Genomic DNA, 20,511 nt, shown 5'->3' with positions numbered 1-20,511 from the left:
ATGGCTCTAGGCACAATAGACTATGTCAATAATGAATTAGATAACTTTATGTGAATATGGGATGGATACATGTGGCTCTGGCTTGGTAACCTATCATGGTTGTTTGCAGGTTCAAATAATCTACGACTGGTCAAATCTTAGAACTTTTGAATAATGTGATTATTATTTACAGTCAATGCGATCGTCACTGTTATTATATAGGTACAAGGGATGTTTTGAGCAATGCGATTATTATTTAATGTTTAATTTTTTGCACTATTTCATTTAGACTTATCTTAAAATGAATTTCCACAGGTTATGCATGACGCTGGATCAATATGATTATGTATCCAAGGTGAGGCTATGAGCCAACTTATTCTGATTAGGAGTGGAATTTCATTGCAATATGGCTATATTGTGTTTCAAGAGATGATTGTTGATTTCAAATGCCTTATTACTTACAAAATCCATGCTTTGTGCTTACCCCTATAGGTCTGGCCCTGTTTGTCCAGTAAGCCTTTTTATACTTCATTTTGATTTAACGAATATTTTTTTTTGAAAGAGACCAAAGCCTAGGCAAACTTGATTTAATGAATCTTTGAACCGTTTATTTGACATTTTTTTCCTTCTTCAGGTACAAGTGTACCTGTGTTCACATTATGCTAAGAAAGCCCTTTATGTACTACACATGCGATGCATCACGAGAGGTGAGTCTCCTACCTGTTCGGGTCTGCCTTCTCAATTCCCTTGCCTCTTTCTGGTTTTTTATAACAATATAAATGCATCACGGTTTCTTTTTATTTTGGGTTTTTTTTGTTGGCCGAATACAATTTTTTTTCCTGATAATCAGTTTGGTTTTTTTGTTGCTTTGTATAGTTTTGGAAATCATCGTCATCTTCTTCGTTTTCTCATCCATCAACTAAACGAAGATGACAAAAACATGAACGAATGGAGGTGAAGGAAGATTGAACATGAACGAAGAGGGATATGAACACGAAGTAACATCAGGTGGATCAATATTATGTATCTACAGTTTCATGTTGCAGGGAATGGTTCATGTCCCAGGTATTATTCATCTATACACAATAACACTATTTTTACTTAAAAATTTCTTATATATTAACCTTATTATCTGTTCTACTAATGTACTTCAAGTGTCTTATTTTCCAAATCGTCTTATTTTCCATAACTGGTGAAAATATCTTGAAGGAGTGGTTGAATGTGTGGTTCTTCTAAACCTCAAGCAGGAAATTCAAGACTGGAGTCGGATGTCTAAAACCTCGGAAGTAAGATATTACTCTTTTGATAATGTTCAATCTTCAAAATTGGTGTTTTGTTCTTAGATTTTTTAGCTGCTAAGGTAATTGGTTTAACAACTTTTCTACAGTTTTCTTATATGCTTTAATACATTAGGGGTGCACGCCAAGTATTCGATGAAATGCCTGTTGGGGGTAAGGTATTTTTTGTTTTACTACAATGTGTGAGTATATGTGTGTGTATGTGTGTGTATGCGGATGCATGTGTTTGTGTCTTTGAGATTAATGAACTTTGGGATAATTTATTATTTGTTTTACTGATCTGGTTGCAAAAATGGAGATTGAAAATTGTTTCATTTTGAAGTTTTTATATGTAACATGGTGGGAAATATTAATTGAGTTTCATTTGAAACGTGTTTTGCTTTTTAATATTTTTTATTCTGATTTAGTTACTTTGATGTTATTAAAATTAAATCAGTACATTTGAATGTGGTCATCTCATGGATTCTCATTCCAATGGGAACCTTTTGATGGTTATTTTCTTTACTTTTTGTTTTCAGATCGATGAAAATGTCCATAAGAAATTCATTAAGCATGGGTCATTAAGCCACCCCCATCAATAAGTTTAAGAAGGTAAAGTTAAATATTGATAATTTTGACCCTAAATTAAATCCCTCAAGAGCAAACAATTTTTTTAGATTTTTCTAAATAGATTTATATAATAAGAAGTTATTTTGAATGTACAAAGTTCAAAGTAGGATGAGACTTTTTGTCCAAATAGTTGGATGCCACTGGTGATTCTCTATTACATATTTCTATGATAGGATTATGAGGGGACTAAATTGTCTTTAATGTCATTTATTTGTGAACTTTTTTGTTGTAGCATCCTACTTTCGCGTCTTTCTATTTTGGTAAAACTAAAATGATATAAAAAAGGAAAAAATCGCAAGTGCGATGCTATAATTTGTTAATTTTTTTAATGTATGATGCTATATAAGGTTTATAACTGGTTCATTTTAAAAAGACCTCTCAATTGGAACATTGTACTTTCAAGAAATGGATCATGTTAGTCATCTTTGCTTTTGATGCAGGTAAAGAGAAAGTGAGATGATGAAGATTGAGAAAATTAAGCACAGAAAAATGATTTATTGATAAAAAGGTGAAAAAACCGAGGTTCAAGATTGTTTGATTTAGTGGCACTGAGATAAGATTTCAGTTTTGTGTATGGTTAAAACTCAAAATCAAATGTAAAAATGATTTATTGATAAAAAGGAGAAAAAACTGACATATTATTTTGATTAATCTTTATGTATAAGCTATCTTTTTATTTTTCTAACTAAGCATTTGCTTGTTTTGGTTAAAAAAAATATGTTGTTTTACCGCTAAAAATAAATATATGTATTGTTGTTTTGAGGATATATTTATTTTTAACACAAAAAAACATATATTTATTTTTAACCAAAATCATAAATACGCGGGAACTACTATTTGTTGCCCATCTAGAGAAAACTAATCGTCATAATGAAATAAGTTGAAAGGAAACAATTTGATGACTGCCGAAACGAAACTGATTTTTGTCCGGAAACCTATCGCCGGAATGAAACAAATCGACGCCATCGCATCGCGCGGGTACCCTACTAGTATATATATATATATATATATATATATATATATATATATATATATATATATATATATATATATATATAGGTTTAGGTTCTATGGAAAACAAAAAACCTAAAAATTATAAAAATGCATAAAAAAATACCTAGAGATCACAAAACTATATATATATATATATATATATATATATATATATATATATATATATATATATATATATATATATATATATATATATATATATATATATATATATATCAACCAATTTATGGGCCAACGAGCTCTCTCAAATAGCAAGGAAGTGGGTAGTCTTGGTCAGGCGATCCACAATAACCCAGATAGTGTCGAGCCCCTTGGCCGTTCGCGGTAACTTTGTGATGAAATCTATTGTAATCGGCTCTCGTTTCCACATGGGGACCTCTAAATGTTGCAAATTCTTGTGTGGTGTTTAATGCTTAGCCTTGACCATCCTACATTTCAGGCACCACTCGACAATCCATGTTATCTCGCGTTTCATGCAGGGCCACAAATAACTGAGCCTCAGATCTCGATACATCTTGGTGGCTCCAGGATGAATAAAAAAACGTAGACTTATGCGCCTGCTTTAATATTGTCTGATGGACTCCGCTAGAAACATAAATCCAAACTTGCCCGCATTGGGTCAAACGCCCTAGACTATCGGTAATGAAACTATCAATATTACCCTTTGCCTTTTCCTTCTTGAATCCCTCTACTTGAGCCTCTATGATCATATCCAGAAGTCGTGAGATAATGATTATCCTCGTGCATATGAATCGAATGGGAGTACTAACCACCTTGGTGCTCAAATCATCGCCCAGCACATTGGCCTTCCCCGAGTGGTATAAGATCTCATAGTCATAATCATTAATCACATCAAGCCACCCGTTTTGCCTCATATTCATATTCGGCTGATCTAGGAATTATCTCAAACTCTTATGATCTGTGTCAATAGTATAACACCCTATATAGATAATGGCGCCAAATCTTGATGGAAAAAACCACAACCCTCAACTCTAGATTGTGAGTATGATAATTTTCCTCGTAAGGATTCAACTTCCTCAAAGCATATGCTATCACATAACCCTTCTGCAACAAAAGGGATCCTAATCCTAACATGGATGTGTCTCACTATACCACATTGATATTGCCATATTTATACATATTTTTAGGCAATATTTATTTACATTTTTATTAATAATTTGGTTATTTGTATAGAATAATGGTACTTATAACCTAAAATTATATTTTGTAGCCAAATAGAAGCATTGTCGAAGATAGGGACTGAAATTGACAAAACATGGAACTTTGGAGGCTTTAAGGAAAGAAGAATCGAAAATTCAGCAAATGACGTACTCACGATGTGAATAGTTCATGACTCACGATGTGAGCGGAGAATTCTAGAAGATATGTACCCGGATAAAAGAATCCTTTCCGGATACGCTTATCTCATATTCACAACGTGAGACTTATTGTATCGCGACGTGAACGGGGAAAAATAAAAATTATATATATGCTTATCCATTACGCTTTAAAAAAACTTTTGGCTGCCTTGGAGGGTTCCTGGAAACGATTTCCAAAGGAAGTTTATACTTTGATTCATAGTTTCGTACACTTTTAATATGTTTTTTATTATGGATTTTGTTTGCTTAGTTGCTAGGATGTCCAGCTAAATATAGCTGCTTCTGTTAGCTAGATGAAGCTAGAACTCATGGAGTATTTACTTTAGCTTTGAATTACTAGTTGGTTAAGACTTGTGTTGGATTGATTTTACCTAGCATGTTTGTTTTAGTAGTTGATTGCTTTGATATCTTATTTTGTGTAGTTGATGACCATCAAATTGCATGAATTAGAATACCTGGTAATTTAGTGAATATTAAATTATTGGAGTGAGGATTAAACCAATATTAGTTAAGAAGTTAATTATTAAATTAGGCTGTCCTAGAGAACTCAAATTATGACTGTAATTGTGTTTTATCAAACCAATCTTACATAGCTCCAATTTCATTTAATAATTGATTCTGTGTTAACTATTGTGTGATCATACATAGATTTACATGAATTGATTAATGTTAGTAGATTTAGAACTAAATTGCTAATACTGTCTTAATTGGTGACCAACAGTAATTATCATAGCTAATTTATAATCCATTGAGTGAAAGTGGATTCGAACTAACAGAAGTGTTTGTTTATTGATTGAGTTTGTGTTAACGAATTAAGTTCATCTAAACTTGCAAAATTAGATAAAACCCCTTCCTTTGTTAATAATTAGGTTAATAGTAAGTAGATTAATTAGTTAACATCGTTCCCTATGATCGACACCCGACTTACCCAACTATTCTATAATTCGACTAAGTACACTGCCTAGGTGCATTTTAGTTAGTTAAGTTCGTTAGGGTATAAATATAAAATTAGTGGGTACTTTTGTGCACCATTACACATAATCATCAACTCCCTCGGCTAGTACTGGGTCGTCCACCGATCATCGTACCTGAACCCGAACCTATCATGATAGCAATTATACATGCAACGTTAGATCTCCAAATGAAGGAGACAAGGAGTTTACTTCAGAGTAATAGAGATGAACCGACTACACCTGCCACACCCCGCTAAAGCGGAAATACGGGGCGTGGCAGTACAAAGGGTTTCATAGAAAAATATAAAGACAACACCAACCATAGTATTAAACATCATTACTAATTTACAATCACTTTGAACAACTTTTTAAAAGAAATTACAATGTATTTAAAAGTCAACACCTGCAAATGCTCCTACGAGTGTTGTGTCTCTACGTGCCTCTTACTAGATGATTCTTGAAAAAGCATGTAAAACGAGCGTCAACTATAAAAATAGTTAGTGAGTACTCACAGGTTTATAACATAATATAGTTTGAAGTCATGATAATCAGGATATTGATAACAGTTTCCATAAACAAATGTTCATTTCTAAAATAAGTAAATAAGTTTTAATGAATAGAAGTCCTTTGCTAAAACGAGTAATAAAGATTCCGTAAATAGAAGTTTGTTGCTATTATGAGAAACAAAGTTTGTTGTCATCATGAGAAATAAAGTACGTTGTGCAAATGAGATGCAACGTTCATATTCTCATGGGAAATAACATTCGTTGTCATCATGAGAAATAAAGTACATTGCGGAAATGAGATGAAAAGTTCATATATTCTCATGGGAAATAAGTTCCTTGTCATCATGAAAAATAGGGTAGATTGCCAAAATAAGATGCAAAGTTCATATATTCTCTTGGGAAATAAGTTCGTTGTCATCATGAGAAATAAAGTACATTGTCAAAATTAGATGCAAAGTTCATATTCTCATAGGAAATAATTTCGATGTCTTCCCAAACCATTAAGAAACTGAAGATTTGTTTCATGGTTACTGCGGCTGGTGCCAATATTGTATAACTTGGTGACTATCAGGTTGAACCTTTTGAAAGAGTCTTCCAAACTTTCGCCGGTATGAGCTTTGAAGTTCTTGAACTCATTGAGTCCGGTAGTAAGCTTCTTGTCTTGTGCTTGTTCTGAGCCTTCGTACAGATTCTTGAGAACTTCCCAGATCTCTTTTGCTAATTTGCAATTTATGATAATATCGAAGTTGTCAGGAGCAACTCCACAGGAGATTTCATAAAAAGCAACAGCATCATTTTCCATTTTATCGAGATCATCCTTGGTGGGACGGCTCATAACTGGTTGTCCTCCTCCTAGTCTGGTTGTAGCGCCGTCGGTTTGGACTGGTGTAAGGACTGGGACATGTGGTCCTTCTTCTACGGATCGCCATACATCTCTACCAAGTCTCCTTAAGTATCTTTCCATTCTTTGTGACCAGTGATGATATTCATTTGCTACCAGTATTGGGGCTCGGTTAGAACCACCAACACTGTTGGAAACATTCAGAGATAACGATTGTGCCATTTGAAATTGTTTTTTTTAAGCAATGAGCTTTAGTGGTATAGAAGGCCCTTTGAAAATCAGAGTTTCGTTCTCAAAAAGCAACCACTATGGATCTGATACCAATTGTTGAGAGAAAAACTTAGAGATACACTTGAACAAACGTTAGAACAAGTAGTATTGCAGAATAGTTAATCTCGAAGGATCTAAAAGCTCAAGAATAATATTAATAAGTTAGAGTTAGATAGTTAGAGAGTTAGTTGCGGAAAAGTAAAGAAATAGAAATGACAACAATAATTATATCAAGTAAACACTTAAGTTGATTCATAACAAGGAATGCATTCAAACCAAGTTAATAAGGAAGATCAAACTTAGTGATTAAGTCACAGAAGACTTGCTCCGGAGAGAGATTATAATCAGTTATGTTCTAGTAAGAATTTAGAGTAAGAAGTGATGTGTAGATAGAGAGAGAGAGATAGATAGATAAGATAGATGCGTGTAAGTGTATTGAATACAAAGAGAATGAGCTCTATTTATAGAGACTTACGATGTACACTAGATTACCTCTCCAAGAGTAACCATGCAAGGCATACTGGACAATAGAGAGTGTTACAATAAACGAAAAGTAAAGTAATCTAGTAAAAGTGACTGAGGTATGAAGAGACTCCGGTTGCGGTTGCTGATGAAGAAGTTGACTGCGGTAGCTGAAGTTCAAGAGGGTCACTTTTCATGATTTAACAATTTCCCCCTAAGTGACCTCTTTAACTTCGATTCAGCTATCAAGTTTGAGGAACTTGATCAGGATCCACCAAAACTTCCTGATGTTTTCCAGCCAGACGATTCTCCTTAAGATCTCGAACTTGACTTCTGCAGTAGTGTGCTTCGATCTTTCAACTGCGGTTCGACAGATGTCAAGTTGCTTCTTGGTGAGGCGATGCATGGCCGTCATAGGAATGACGTATTTGACATTATCGATCTTCCTTTTGAAAATGACTCCAAGTTCAGGAAAGTTGGTTGCACCTAAGGATCTTTCTTGATAGCCTTCGGTAGGCATTGGTGCAGGTTCGAGAGGTGGCAGATCAAATTTCTTGGCAATGATAGGGTAGATATCTGCATCGATCTTGACAAAATCATAGACTGTTTCCTTCAGAAAAGTATTGGCCTTTTCAAGCGCAATCTTCATTTTCGGGTGCTTTTCTGACTTGTTTTGAAACACCTTGGCAATAAGAAAGATTTCTTCCGGATTCATACAGGGAAAGTCTGCCTGGGTGCGGATGTAGTCATGCTCTCTTCTAGTGAGGGTATACTGGATGTAGTCATCCTTCATGAACTTCCGGATTTTGTAGTTCTTGACTGCGGTTGGTCTATCGTTAGACCATATATTTTTAATGGAAAAGGCATGTTTAGCATGAAAAAGACTGAGTCTCTCAAATTCCATTGGCAATCTTTTGTGGTCAGGAAGGCTGCGGTCGAATTGCTCAAATACTGTGAAGTATTTGGCATTTGGAGAAATTGGGACATCTCAGTAGCCATCAGTAGGGGGTTCAGCATAGGTGAGGTGGGGTCTGTAATCTTCTTCCAGTAGTCTGCGGTGAGGATTGATCCAAGAGTTTATCAAGGATTCGTCCATCATAGTATCAAAACCGCATTCTCTCCAAATAAGCTCCGCCAATTTGGCTGCCTTCCAATCTTTCTTCCTTTGGGTGGTGGCAGGAGAGTCAGTTGAGCTTGGAGAGGACATGTGCTCCACCAGATTTTTAAAGTGAGGAGGGGTATCTGGCTTGTTAGGAGTGTTCTCCTTTTGTGGTGAAGTATGAGGAGACGGAGTATGGTGAGATGGTTGCGGTGTAGGAATTTTTTCTGTGATGATGGGGGGGCTCTGATGTTGAGAGATTGAGTGATCAGAGTGATGGACTTCTTCTTCATTTCCCCCTCTTGAGGAATGCAACAGAGGAGCTTCCTCAAGTCATTTTTTAAGGCCATCAACCTTGGCAAAAATGTCACACCCCAAAACCAAGAACGGCGGAAACGTTTTGGGGTGGCGGACGTCATACAATGTATCACAACAATGTGAAGTAGTAAACAAGCAACAACATCATCCATTGCATTAATAGTATAATTTTAATTACAAGTGTGTTCTTTCATAGTATAAAACAACATAATGAATACTCAAAATAAAAGACGAGTCTTGCCTGCTCCGTCATCACAAAACCTGGTCGTCGTACCTGTCTATTTGTGACCTGAGAATACAAGTTATTTTGAAAGCAAGTATCAGCAATAAAGCTGGTGAATTCATAAGTATTTTAGTGTCTTTGATTTGTAAAGCTGTAAAGATTTAGTATAAGTGTGAAAACCCTAGAAAATCCCATATTTCCTACTAGTATAAAAGGTAGTCTTCTACCAAGACTCGACTGTTTTGAAAGTAGTCTTCTACCAAGACCCGACTGTTTTGAAAGTTTGAACCTTTACATAAGTGAAGGTTTTTCCTTGTACAATGATTATTATTCAAATCAAATCTACCTCATCGATTATGTGAATGTGACACACAGTAAAGGTAATAAGGAAAATAATATAATAACTGAAATTGTATCCTTTTGCACTAGGGTATTCACGGCGTGGAAACTCGCGGAACAGTACAACCGTAGACACCCGTCAATGTGCATTTTCCCTACTGTAGCTAACAGCCCTGGGTGTGGAATGGTAAGTCCCGAAACGTATATAATAGTATCTACTCATATAATATGTAATAGTATCTCATCATATAGTATCTATGTAATCGTATCTATGTAAAAGTATCCATGTAATGGTATCTCTTCATATAGTATATATGTAATCGTATCTCTTCATATAGCATATAATATATTCGTGTAGACTCATGAATGAACTGACTCTTGTGTGATTCCTTGTACTAGGAATGGCAAGTAATATCTCCTAACTATACCTATTATAGTTTCTAGTAATGTACGTGTATAACCGAAAGTATACCTTTGCTACCCACAGGTACTGAATTGACCGATAGAACTTTTATGACTATATATGTATACATGATATATAACTAATATTTTGACGACCTTCGGACGGATAACCGATACCCTAAAGCCACATCCAAACAAGGAAAAGGAATTAAAGCGAGCTAGCCTTCCTAAGTCCTTTAAACATTACTTATATAACTATACACATATAGGCATGCATTTGACAATATAAAGGTATAAAAGAAGTTTTGTAAAACCTTTGAAAGAGATAAATAACTAAGAAATGATGACTTGATGTCAGTTTATAAAACGTTTTGAAAGTAGTTAGACAAGACAGTTTAATTATATGAAAACCTTTGATTGAAACACAATTTTGAAAGGAAACATACAGTATGTAAGACAATTTGATAAAGAGTTTTAAACAAGTAAAAACGTTTTGGAAAGTCATTTGAAGTAATATGTTTGGTAAAATAGCTAAAACTATAGTAAATCCATTTGTATGCTAGTTATTAATCACATGTGATTGATATAATAACTAGCATGATTCAACTTGTATCCCCCCCATAAAAGCATTTAAAAACATTTAAAAGGTTAATTAAGGGGTATGAACTCACCTGCAGTGAGTGGATCGTATGGAAGTGTCGGACAAGTGCTTGGTGTTAAGTGAAGACTTAAACACACACAATGATCCTAATAACATATAAAGACATGTGTATGTATACAATTAGTGATTATAACACTAATCAGACAAGTATAAACATTCTAAGGTGTGGAAAACACTTTAGTCAAAGTGTTAGGAGGCCATTGGGTTGCAACAAAAGATTACAAGGCATTGTAAGTGAGTTTATGGTCAATGGACCATACTTAATGGAGTTTACAGCCTAGGGGAGTTTGCTCCTAGCCGTAAACTCTCTAATGGGTCTCCATTTGAGGCTTAAAGGCAAGATGTCTTAAGTGGTTAAGTGCTTCAAGGCTAAACAAGAGGCTAGGTGAGTTTAAGGTCCAAGAATTGACCTTAACATGAGTTTAGGGCCAAAGGACCATTACTTCATGAGTTTACGGCTGTAAACTCATGGTACTAAGTGTCATGGGGTGTTTTGAGGTCTTCTAAGTCATAAAGAAGCATCCTTACTTCAACTCTAAGCCTTAGGAAGTCATGGAGGAACAATTTCACCCCTTTATAGAGTTTACGGCCCATGGACCATTCCTCATGGGTTTACGGCCGTAAACTCTATATGTTCATGGTCTTTTTGATGTTTAAGGTCCCTAGTTAAATGGTGGTTGGTTCTAGGCTAAGTTCTAGTCATTAGGAAAGATAAAAGGGCATCATTGCACGCTTATAGGGAGTTTACGGCCTTGGGAGATCCTTGGCCGTAAACTCTCATTCATCCATTGATTCTTGATGTTTTTAAGGCCTAAACATGTTAAACCTAGTGTACAACGAGTTAGAACAAGAGTACTTACGATCTAGGAGCTTGAATGGTCGTTTTTGGCCAAGAACACTAGTGTGTGTTCTTGGTGTTGTTGGTGAAACTTGAAGATCTATGAAAGCATGATTTTCATGGATGAAATCAATGTATGAAGCTAGATTAAGAGGTGTATCAACTAATCAAGGATGAATACTTACTAGTTTTGAGGATCGGGGACGAAGATCGGGATGATACTTGAGAGGATTTGGGTGGAAATCAGCCAAGGGAAAGGAAGGAATGAACAAATGGCCAACATTTCACCATATAAGCTGAGTTTACGGCCCACATGGAGTTTACGGCCGTAAACTCCCATGTGGTGGCCGTGAACTCCAGGTCAAGGTGTTTCAGGCTCGTTCTTCGTGGTATAGATTCAGCAGATAAACCCCGACACTTATCCCTTAAGTGTACAAGGCTCAGAACATTCAAACAGGTTCCAAATTGTGCTAAATGATAGCAGGAATGAGTTTGACATTCAATGAAGTGTTAGACTGTACAGGATAGAAAATTTCGGGTTGTCACATCATCCCCCCGTTAGAGGGAATTTCGTCCCGAAATTAGAATTTAGGTAAGGAAGTAGGTAAGAATAATCGAGCAAAGAGATGGAGATACTTCCTAATCGATTGAGTCCTTGCGCTCCCAAGTGAATTCAGGCCCTCGGTTGGCATTCCAGCGAACCTTCACTAATGGGATGCGGCGTTGCTTCATCCTCTTGACTTCTCGGTCCATGGTCACTACGGTTCTTCCACGAAGGTGAGGCACTCGTTGAACTCAATCTCGACGAGTGGGATTACAAGAGTCCTGACGGAAAGGTACTTTTTCAAGTTCGAGACGTGGAAGGTAAAATGTACGTTACTGAGTTTGCGGGGTAGGTTGAGTCGTGGATGTTTCTATGCTCTTTCCGTACTACGAGAGTAGATAAGTAAGTCATTTTACAAGGACAATGATGAACTGATCCAAGTAAGAATGACGTACCCTATTCATTTAAGTTCATGAATACTACGGGCGTATTGGTCCTACCCGAGGGGTATCATTATGGACTCATAGCTTCCGCATCGAGTTTGGAAGATTGTCCTCGGGCCATCCTTCTCCAACACTCGTAACTGGTGATATTCGGATCTCAGGTCTATTTCTGAAAGGTAAATCGTTCCTTACCGTTGGTCAACCGACTCATCTATGGGAGGTAGAGGTAATGATTTCTAATGGAAATCTTGTCGAGGTTTCCGATAGTCGATGAACTTACGATACAATCCATCTACCTTCTTGAAGAATAAGACCGGAGCTCTCTAGCGTGAAGAGCTTGGTCTTTCAATTCCATTGTTGAGTAGTCGTTAAGCTGTCCGGACGATTCTTGTATCTTCGTGGGTGTTAGACTGTAGGGCGATTTGGTTACAGGAGTCGTATTGGGTTCTAAGTTTGTTCGCATGACGACGCGATTACTCGTAGTCTTGGGCAGTCTCCGTCTTGAAGTTCATATTAGAAGTCATACATGGTTCATCAATCACAGTCTCGTGTATACGAGTCGTATATAATTAAGATTGAAAAGGTAGTCGAATAAGTGATTCTTCCTTAAGCTCACATCGAAACAAGGAAAAGAAGTTAAAGTGGAATCATCAATTCTAAACTTTTAGAACCTTTATTATATACCACCCTTGTGTATACATTCTTCAGCGATAGATCAACCGTAAGGGTCTTTGGATTGAACTTGACGTACTGTACGAGTGGTATTCCAGGGAGGTTTGCTGAGGTTTCTTCGGGAAGGACAAGAAACATGAGGTACTCTACGCATGAGTACTTCGGAGTTCTGAAATTACGGCTTCGCTAGAAAGGCGATTTCGGAGAAAGAGATTTACGCACGAAACTGGTATTGTGAGGATCGAATGGACTCAAGTTGTCTGATAATATCAGACTCACTTGGAAATAAAGACATTAGACTTGATCATAAAGGCGTTACAGACAAAACCCAACAGTGCAACTTTTAACAGAGTTATAGTACTATAGATTTACTACAAGACTATTGCTGCGAACTAGGTATACTACAAAAGACAAGTATACGTAGCACGAGGGTCCCTTAACTGACGGGATCTCGCAAAAGATAAGACTCGAGTTGCACTAGTTTTAAACAGTTTATGAGTCTGTTACAACGAACGCCTTAGATACTTTAATGTGGGTCCGGAGTAGTCTCTCCTGCGGCGGTGATCCTTAGTATCTTCCCGTCTGTGCCGGAGTTCTTTGTTATTGGACAATCCTTCTTGAGGTGCCCTATCTCACCGCATTGGTGACATATCTGGCTAGTACTAGCATCGGTGGTGGAAGTGATGTGTCGAGTCAGAGTTATGTGGACACGGGTGTGTTCTTTGTTCATCCACTTTGAACATTTCCTTTTATAACGTCCGGTTTCACCACCACCATAGCAAGCCTGGTTGAATCCGATGTCAGGGACTTGAGTGATGGGTCGTGCCGGTGCTCCACAACTACGAGCATGGTGCCCTATTTTGTGGCAATTGCAGCATTGTATTTCATGGAAAGCCCCATTATAATGAAAGCTACACTTGTCACACTTCGGGAGTTTGCCCTCGTACGGTCTGATCGATGCTGAAATGGCAGGGGTTGCCACTTGTTGCTGCGGGATGGTAAATCTTTGGGATCGCTTGCGCTCCTTTCGAGCTTGGCGATTTCGTTTCCTCTTCTCGGTTTTACGGCTTTTCAAGTCCGTGACTGTTGTCATTTGTTGGCTTCCTGGATCGATACGACAATCGGAATTGTCAACTCCTTTGCCAGTCGTGTTTGTGTTGCTAGAGTTGAGGGTTGCAAGGACGGCTGTCACTGCAGCTGTTACCGCGGCTTGGAATGTAGCGACGTCGATATGAAGGATAGGGGTTTCGTTGCTCGGCTGGTTATCTCTAGGCGACGACATGATTCTGTTATTACAAAAGAAAATGAGTTCGTGAGTGATTATGGTTGAACCTAGATGTATTTCGATCGTTCATGTAAAGAGTAGAAGTACGTTCTCGAAGGTTTGACCTACATCCCTATGATGCAGCCCTAGTACAGAGTAGAAGTAAGTTCATAGAATGGTCTCAAGACGTTTGACGTCCAAACCGGGGTATTATTGGTTGGTGGATAACATGATCCAACCTTTGAAAGAGAATTGGGAATGATCCCTGAGCTAAATTTCCCTAGTCCAATAATTTGACTAGAGTGGGTTTCAGATAGACTCCAACGATAGTATGATGAAAGTATTTGAACAAAGAGTGACACAGAATTTAGCCGACTGTCAATATCATTGATGTTTAAGATGTAATAAGCTTGGGAAAAATTGACCTTGTAGAAGGTCTTACATCATATCTGGAGTAGAAAAGTTTTGGCCGCATAAAGGCCTAACTAAACGTACTTACAGTACAAGGTAGTTTCATAGAAAAGAGCCACGCAGGGCATAGACAGGAACACGGTTCCTTAAGACAAGGAAGGAAAGTAAGGCATCTACTACTGGTGACGGTCATCCCTCTGGTGAACCCTTAGTTCAGCCAGTTGACGTTCCATATCAAGCAGGTGTCTTTCGTACGTCCTCTGGCGTACTCGAAGTTCTATGACTTCGGCTCGTGTTTCAGCTAGTGCTTGCAGCAGGGTTTCATGGTCTCTCTCAGATCTCTCAGGAGCATCTTCCAGGCGAATGGTGCCGATTGTATGCATTCTCACATTGGTGACAACTTTCGTGATTTGATGGAGGGCTGTCCTGCCTTGAATCTCATTTCGGGCCACTCTACGGACCAGGATTGGCAAGACTCTGTCTGCTGAGCCCCCCTCGCTTAGGTCATAAAAGCTTCAGTCTCCATTAAATGGCATGGGCTGATCCTGCCCTTGGCTCCATGTTTCCAAGCTTTCAACCCACGGAGGCGTCGGGCCTTGAAAAGCCGGACGAGGGTTAGGATTTGGAACAAGAGCCATCAGGGGTAGGTTCTCCACTTCAGGTTCGGAGTCAGAACCATCTAGAAAGCCTTCAGCTTGGTGATCATCCATAGGGATTGGGTGATCATTCTCTGGCTCCTCTCGGAGCCATCCAGCATTGCCGTGGTTAGGGTAGTACGGGTCGCCGTAGGGATGGAGTCCAGCCATGATATCTACGCGAGAAAAGGGATATAAGAGAACTAAAATAGGCGTACTAATTAGATACTTATAAGATGATCTTTATCAGTTACTCCAATACTTGTTTAGTGCATACTAGTTATATGTATTCAGGACATGATAGACCTTCGAATAAGTGACCCTAACTCTAAGCCCCCAACCAAACAAGGACATGACATAAAGCAAAGATTCACAGATTCTAAGTCTATCACATCCTAGATACATATACTATTAGTGTATCAACTAAACAACTATTGGCATACTAATAAAGACCTTTAATTCTCATATAAGTAATTATAATAACACCAAATACCCCTATGGTATTTCATTGTGGTAGTGTTGGTAAGTTTTTTTTTTAGACTTGTTGACATATCACAACCATTCTTGGGCATGTGCTAATCACTCCTCGGACCAGCATGGTTGATCAGGCTACGCCACTCACAGGACTGACCATACATCCCCGAGCTTACTTCTGATATTCAATAATCGTAATACTTTTGTTCTTGTCATTGTGACACTGATTTTAGTATGAATGGAGGCATGTGTACTTAGTTAAATATTTTATTATTTAAATGTATAAACTCTTGGTCAGAGTATTTTAACCCCATTGTATTTATAGTCTGTATATCTTTTATGGGTTGATATACTCAATTCACTATAAACAATGCTCTGATACCAATCTGTCATACCCCAAAACCAAGAACGGCGGAAACGTTCGGGGGTGGAGGACGTCATGTAAAGTATCATAACAGTGCAAAGTAGTAAACAAGCAACAACATCATCCATTGCATTAAAAGTAAAGTTTTAATACATGAGTGTTCTTTCATGGGTTGATATACTCATTCACTATAAACAGAGCTCTGATACCAATCTGTCACACCCCAAAACCGAGAACGGCAGAAACGTTCTGGGGTGGAGGACGTCATATAATGTATCACAACAATGTAAAGTAGTAAACAAGCAACTGTTGGATAAGGTGTCTAAGTCCATAACTATTTCTGGTATGTACTTGACCCGACCCGGCATGGTCCATTTGGGTTGCATGGCATCATGCATTTGGATAGACTAAATGAGAGAAATAACACTTGTGGTTTATTAATATATTATAAGTTCTAATATATTAATAGTATTATTTAATTAGTATTGATCAAGAATTAATCTAGCATTAATTGAGTGATCAAAAGATGACTAATTAAATATATGGGTTGATCATGTAAATCATCCATAACTTGTATAGTGGGCTAAAAGGCTCCATGGATAATCAAGTTGGGTTAAACCCATTGAATGCTCCATGGAGGCTCCATAGGAGTTACAAATCCATGGGTCATGGAAATGAAGAGTCATGCCACATTAGGGTTTACATGGTGTAACCCTAGATGTGACACACTATATAAGCAACATGTTCTCCACCAAAATCGGCGACACTAAGAAACAAGAGGGCTAGAGCCGATTTTGCAAGTGTAAGATTCTCTCAAAGTTTACTCCTTTGCATTTGGTGTTGTGTGAAGCATTTGAGGCATCACACTTGGGGTGCTAGGCTCACAAGGTTTCAAGTATAATAATCAACAACAAGGTAAGTTATTCTATCTTTCATTCAAGTTAAAAATGTTCCCCATGTATGCTAGATAGGAATATAACCTTGGAATTCAACTTTGCATGATTATTAGACAAACATAGATCCAAGGTTATTAGGGTTGCATGTACACTTAGGAAGTGTTAGAATGCTCAAAACCCATCAGCAACAACATCATCAATTGCATTAATAGTATAATTTTAATTACAAGTGTGTTCTTTCATAATATAAAACAACATAATGAATACTCAAAATAAAAGACGAGTCTTGCCTGCTCCGTCTTCACAAAACCTGGTCGTCGTACCTGTGTATTTGTGACCTGAGAATACAAGTTATTTTGAAAGCGAGTATCAGCAATAAAGCTGGTGAATTCATAAGTATTTTAGTGTCTTTGATTTGTAAAGCTGTAAAGAAAAGACCGGTGAATGTTTAATGAAACATTTAGTATAAGTGTGAAAACCCTAGAAAATCCCATATTTCCTACTAGTATAAAAGGTAGTCTTCTACCAAGACACGACTGTTTTGAAAGTAGTCTTCTACAAAGACCCGACTGTTTTGAATGTTTGAACCTCTACATAAGTGAAGGTTTTTCCTTGTACAACTATTATTATTCAAATCTAATCTACCTCATCGATTATGTGAATGTGACACATAGTAAAGGTAATAAGGAAAATAATATAATAATTAAAATTGTATCCTTTTGCACTAGGATATTCACGGCGTGGAAACTCGCGGAACAGTACAACCGCAGACACCCGTCGATGTGCATTTTCCGTACTGTAGCTAACAGCCTTGGGTGTGGAATGGTAAGTCCCGAAACGTATATAATAGTATCTACTCATATAATATGTAATAGTATCTCATCATATAGTATCTTTGTAATCGTATCTATGTAAAAGTATCCATGTAGTGGTATCTCTTCATATAGTACCTATGTAATCGTATCTCTTCATATAGCATATAATATATTCGTATAGACTCATGAATGAACTGACTCTTGTGTGATTCCTTGTACTAGGAATGGCAAGTAATATCTCCTAACTATACCTATTATAGTTACTAGTAATGTACGTGTATAACCGAAAGTATACCTTTGCTACCCAAAGGTACTGAATTGACCGATAGAACTTTTATGACTATATATGTATACATGCTATATAACTAATATTTAGACGACCTTCGGACGGATAACCGATACCCTAAAGCCACATCCAAACAAGGAAAAGGAATTAAAGCGAGCTAGCCTTCCTAAGTCCTTTAAACATTACTTATATAACTATACATATATAGGCATGCATTTGACAATATAAAAGTATAAAAGAAGTTTTGTAAAACCTTTGAAAGAGATAAATAACTAAGAAATGATGACTTGATGTCAGTTTATAAAACGATTTGAAAGTAGTTAGACAAGACAGATTAAGTATATGAAAACCTTTGTTTGAAACACAATTTTGAAAGGAAACATACAGTATGTAAGACAGTTTGATAAAGAGTTTTAAACAAGTAAAAACGTTTTGGAAAGTCATTTGAAGTAATATGTTTTGTAAAACAGCTAAAAGTGTAGTAAATCCATTTGTATGCTAGTTATTAATCACATGTGATTGATATAATAACTAGCATGATTCAACTTGTATCCCCCCATAAAAGCATTTAAAAACATTTAAAAAGTTAATTAAGGGGTATGAACTCACCTGCAGTGAGTGGATCGTATGGAAGTGTCGGACAAGTGCTTGGTGTTAAGTGAAGACTTAAACACACACAATGATCCTAATGACATATAAAGACATATGTATGTATACAATTAGTGATTATAACACTAATTAGACAAGTATAAACATTCTAAGGCGTGGAAAACACTTTAGTCAAAGTGTTAGGAGGCCATTGGGTTACAACAAAAGATTGCAAGGCATTGTAAGTGAGTTTATGTTCAATAGACCATACTTAATGGAGTTTACGGCCCAGGGGAGTTTACTCCTAGCCGTAAACTCTCTAATGGGTCTCCATTTGAGGCTTAAAGGCAAGATGTCTTTAGTGGTTAAGTGCTTCAAGGCTAAACAAGAGGCTAGGTGAGTTTAAGGTCCAAGAATTGACCTTAACATCAGTTTACGGCCAAAGGACCATTCCTTCATGAGTTTACGGCCGTAAACTCATGGTACTAAGTGTCATGGGGTGTTTTGAGGTCTTATAAGTCATAAACAAGCATCCTTACTTCAAGTCTAAGCCGTAGGAAGTCATGGAGGAACAATTTCACCCCTTTATAGAGTTTACGACCCATGGACTATTCCTCATGGGTTTACGGCCGTAAACTCTATATTTTCATGGTATTTTTGATGTTTAAGGCCCCTAGTTCAATGGTGGTTGGTTCTAGGCTAAGTTCTAGTCATTAGGAAGGAGAAAAGGGAATCATTGCACCCTTATAGGGAGTTTACGGCCTTGGGAGATCGTTGGCCGTAAAATCTCATTCATCCAATGATTCTTGATGTTTCTAAGGCCTAAACATGTTAAACCTAGTGTACAAAGAGTTAGAACAAGAGTACTTACGATCTAGGAGCTTGAATGGTCGTTTTTGGCCAAGAACACTAGTATGTGTTCTTGGTGTTCTTGGTGAAACTTGAAGATCTATGAAAACATGATTTTCATGGATGAAATCAATGTATGAAGCTAGATTAAGAGGTGTATCAACTAATAAAGGATGAATACTTACTAGTTTTGAGGATCGGGGACAAAGATCGGGATGATACTTGAGAGGATTTGGGAGGAAATCAGCCAAGGGAAAGGAAGGAATGAACAAATGGCCAACATTTCACCATATAAGGTGAGTTTACGGCCCACATGGAGTTTACGGCCGTAAACTCCCATGTGGTGGCCGTGAACTCCAGGTCAAGGTGTTTCAGGCTCGTTCTTTGTGCTATAGATTCAGCAGATAAACCCCGACACTTATCCCTTAAGTGTACAAGGCTCAGAACATTCAAACAGGTTCCAAATTGTGCTAAATGATAGCAGGAATGAGTTTGACTTTCAATGAACTGTTAGACTGTACAGGATAGAAAATTTCGGGTTTTCACAAAAAACCACTTGAAATTGAGCTTTGAGGGCTTCGGCCAACTGTTGATTATTGGGAATGGAGGAGCTGAAGAGTAGCCTGTGTATTTCCTTGGTGAGCTGGAGGATCTCGGGACCATGCAAGTTGGAGGACGGGGATCATTGAAGTCTATTGATTGTTGCTTGAAGAACTGAGATAATGGACTCATACGCAGTGTCAGTCTCAGCTATCAGTTTCTGAGACTGAGTGGCTTCATCCGCAATGGCTGCTTTGAGATCCGTTTTGATTGTGGTCACCTCAGTGATGAGGCGTTCCGCAGCAGCCATAAAATCCTTGTGATCTGCTTTGCGGTTGTTGTCAAGGGACCGGATCCCCATTTCCACTTTGACGGAAATTCTCTCAGCAGCCAAGCGCTCACGCGTTTCCAAGCGCTCTATTCGTTCGATCAGAGACTGCGGCCCGGGGGTATCGTCTGGTTGGGGTTGAGTTGGCTTGACCGCAGCTAAGATCTGATCGACTTTGGCTTGTAAGATCAAAAATTCTTTCCTTGTGACA

The 20,511-nt window shown here is 37.6% G+C and overlaps 1 long non-coding RNA gene across 3 annotated transcripts; it reads left to right on the top strand.

Annotated features, from left to right (window-relative positions):
- Window positions 1-440: 440 nt before the first annotated feature.
- On the top strand, window positions 441-2,514 carry LOC145120983 (uncharacterized). 3 transcript variants are annotated; one of them, XR_013714451.1, is made up of 7 exons: window positions 441-490; window positions 614-686; window positions 856-1,044; window positions 1,189-1,265; window positions 1,367-1,430; window positions 1,796-1,868; window positions 2,327-2,514. It is a non-coding gene; the product is annotated as an uncharacterized LOC145120983 (long non-coding RNA). The 3 variants fall into 3 exon arrangements; XR_013714452.1 differs by having other exon boundaries at window positions 1,367-1,435; XR_013714453.1 differs by lacking the exons at window positions 441-490; window positions 614-686 and adding an exon at window positions 693-707.
- Window positions 2,515-20,511: the final 17,997 nt, after the last annotated feature.

The sequence above is a fragment of the Lactuca virosa genome, chromosome 6 (assembly GCF_052849685.1).
Source record: "Lactuca virosa cultivar CGN04683 chromosome 6, Lactuca_virosa_CGN04683_v6, whole genome shotgun sequence".
Taxonomy (NCBI): domain Eukaryota; kingdom Viridiplantae; phylum Streptophyta; class Magnoliopsida; order Asterales; family Asteraceae; genus Lactuca; species Lactuca virosa.
The sequence above is the reverse complement of the archived record's forward strand: the minus strand, read 5'-3'. Positions and strand labels throughout refer to the sequence as shown.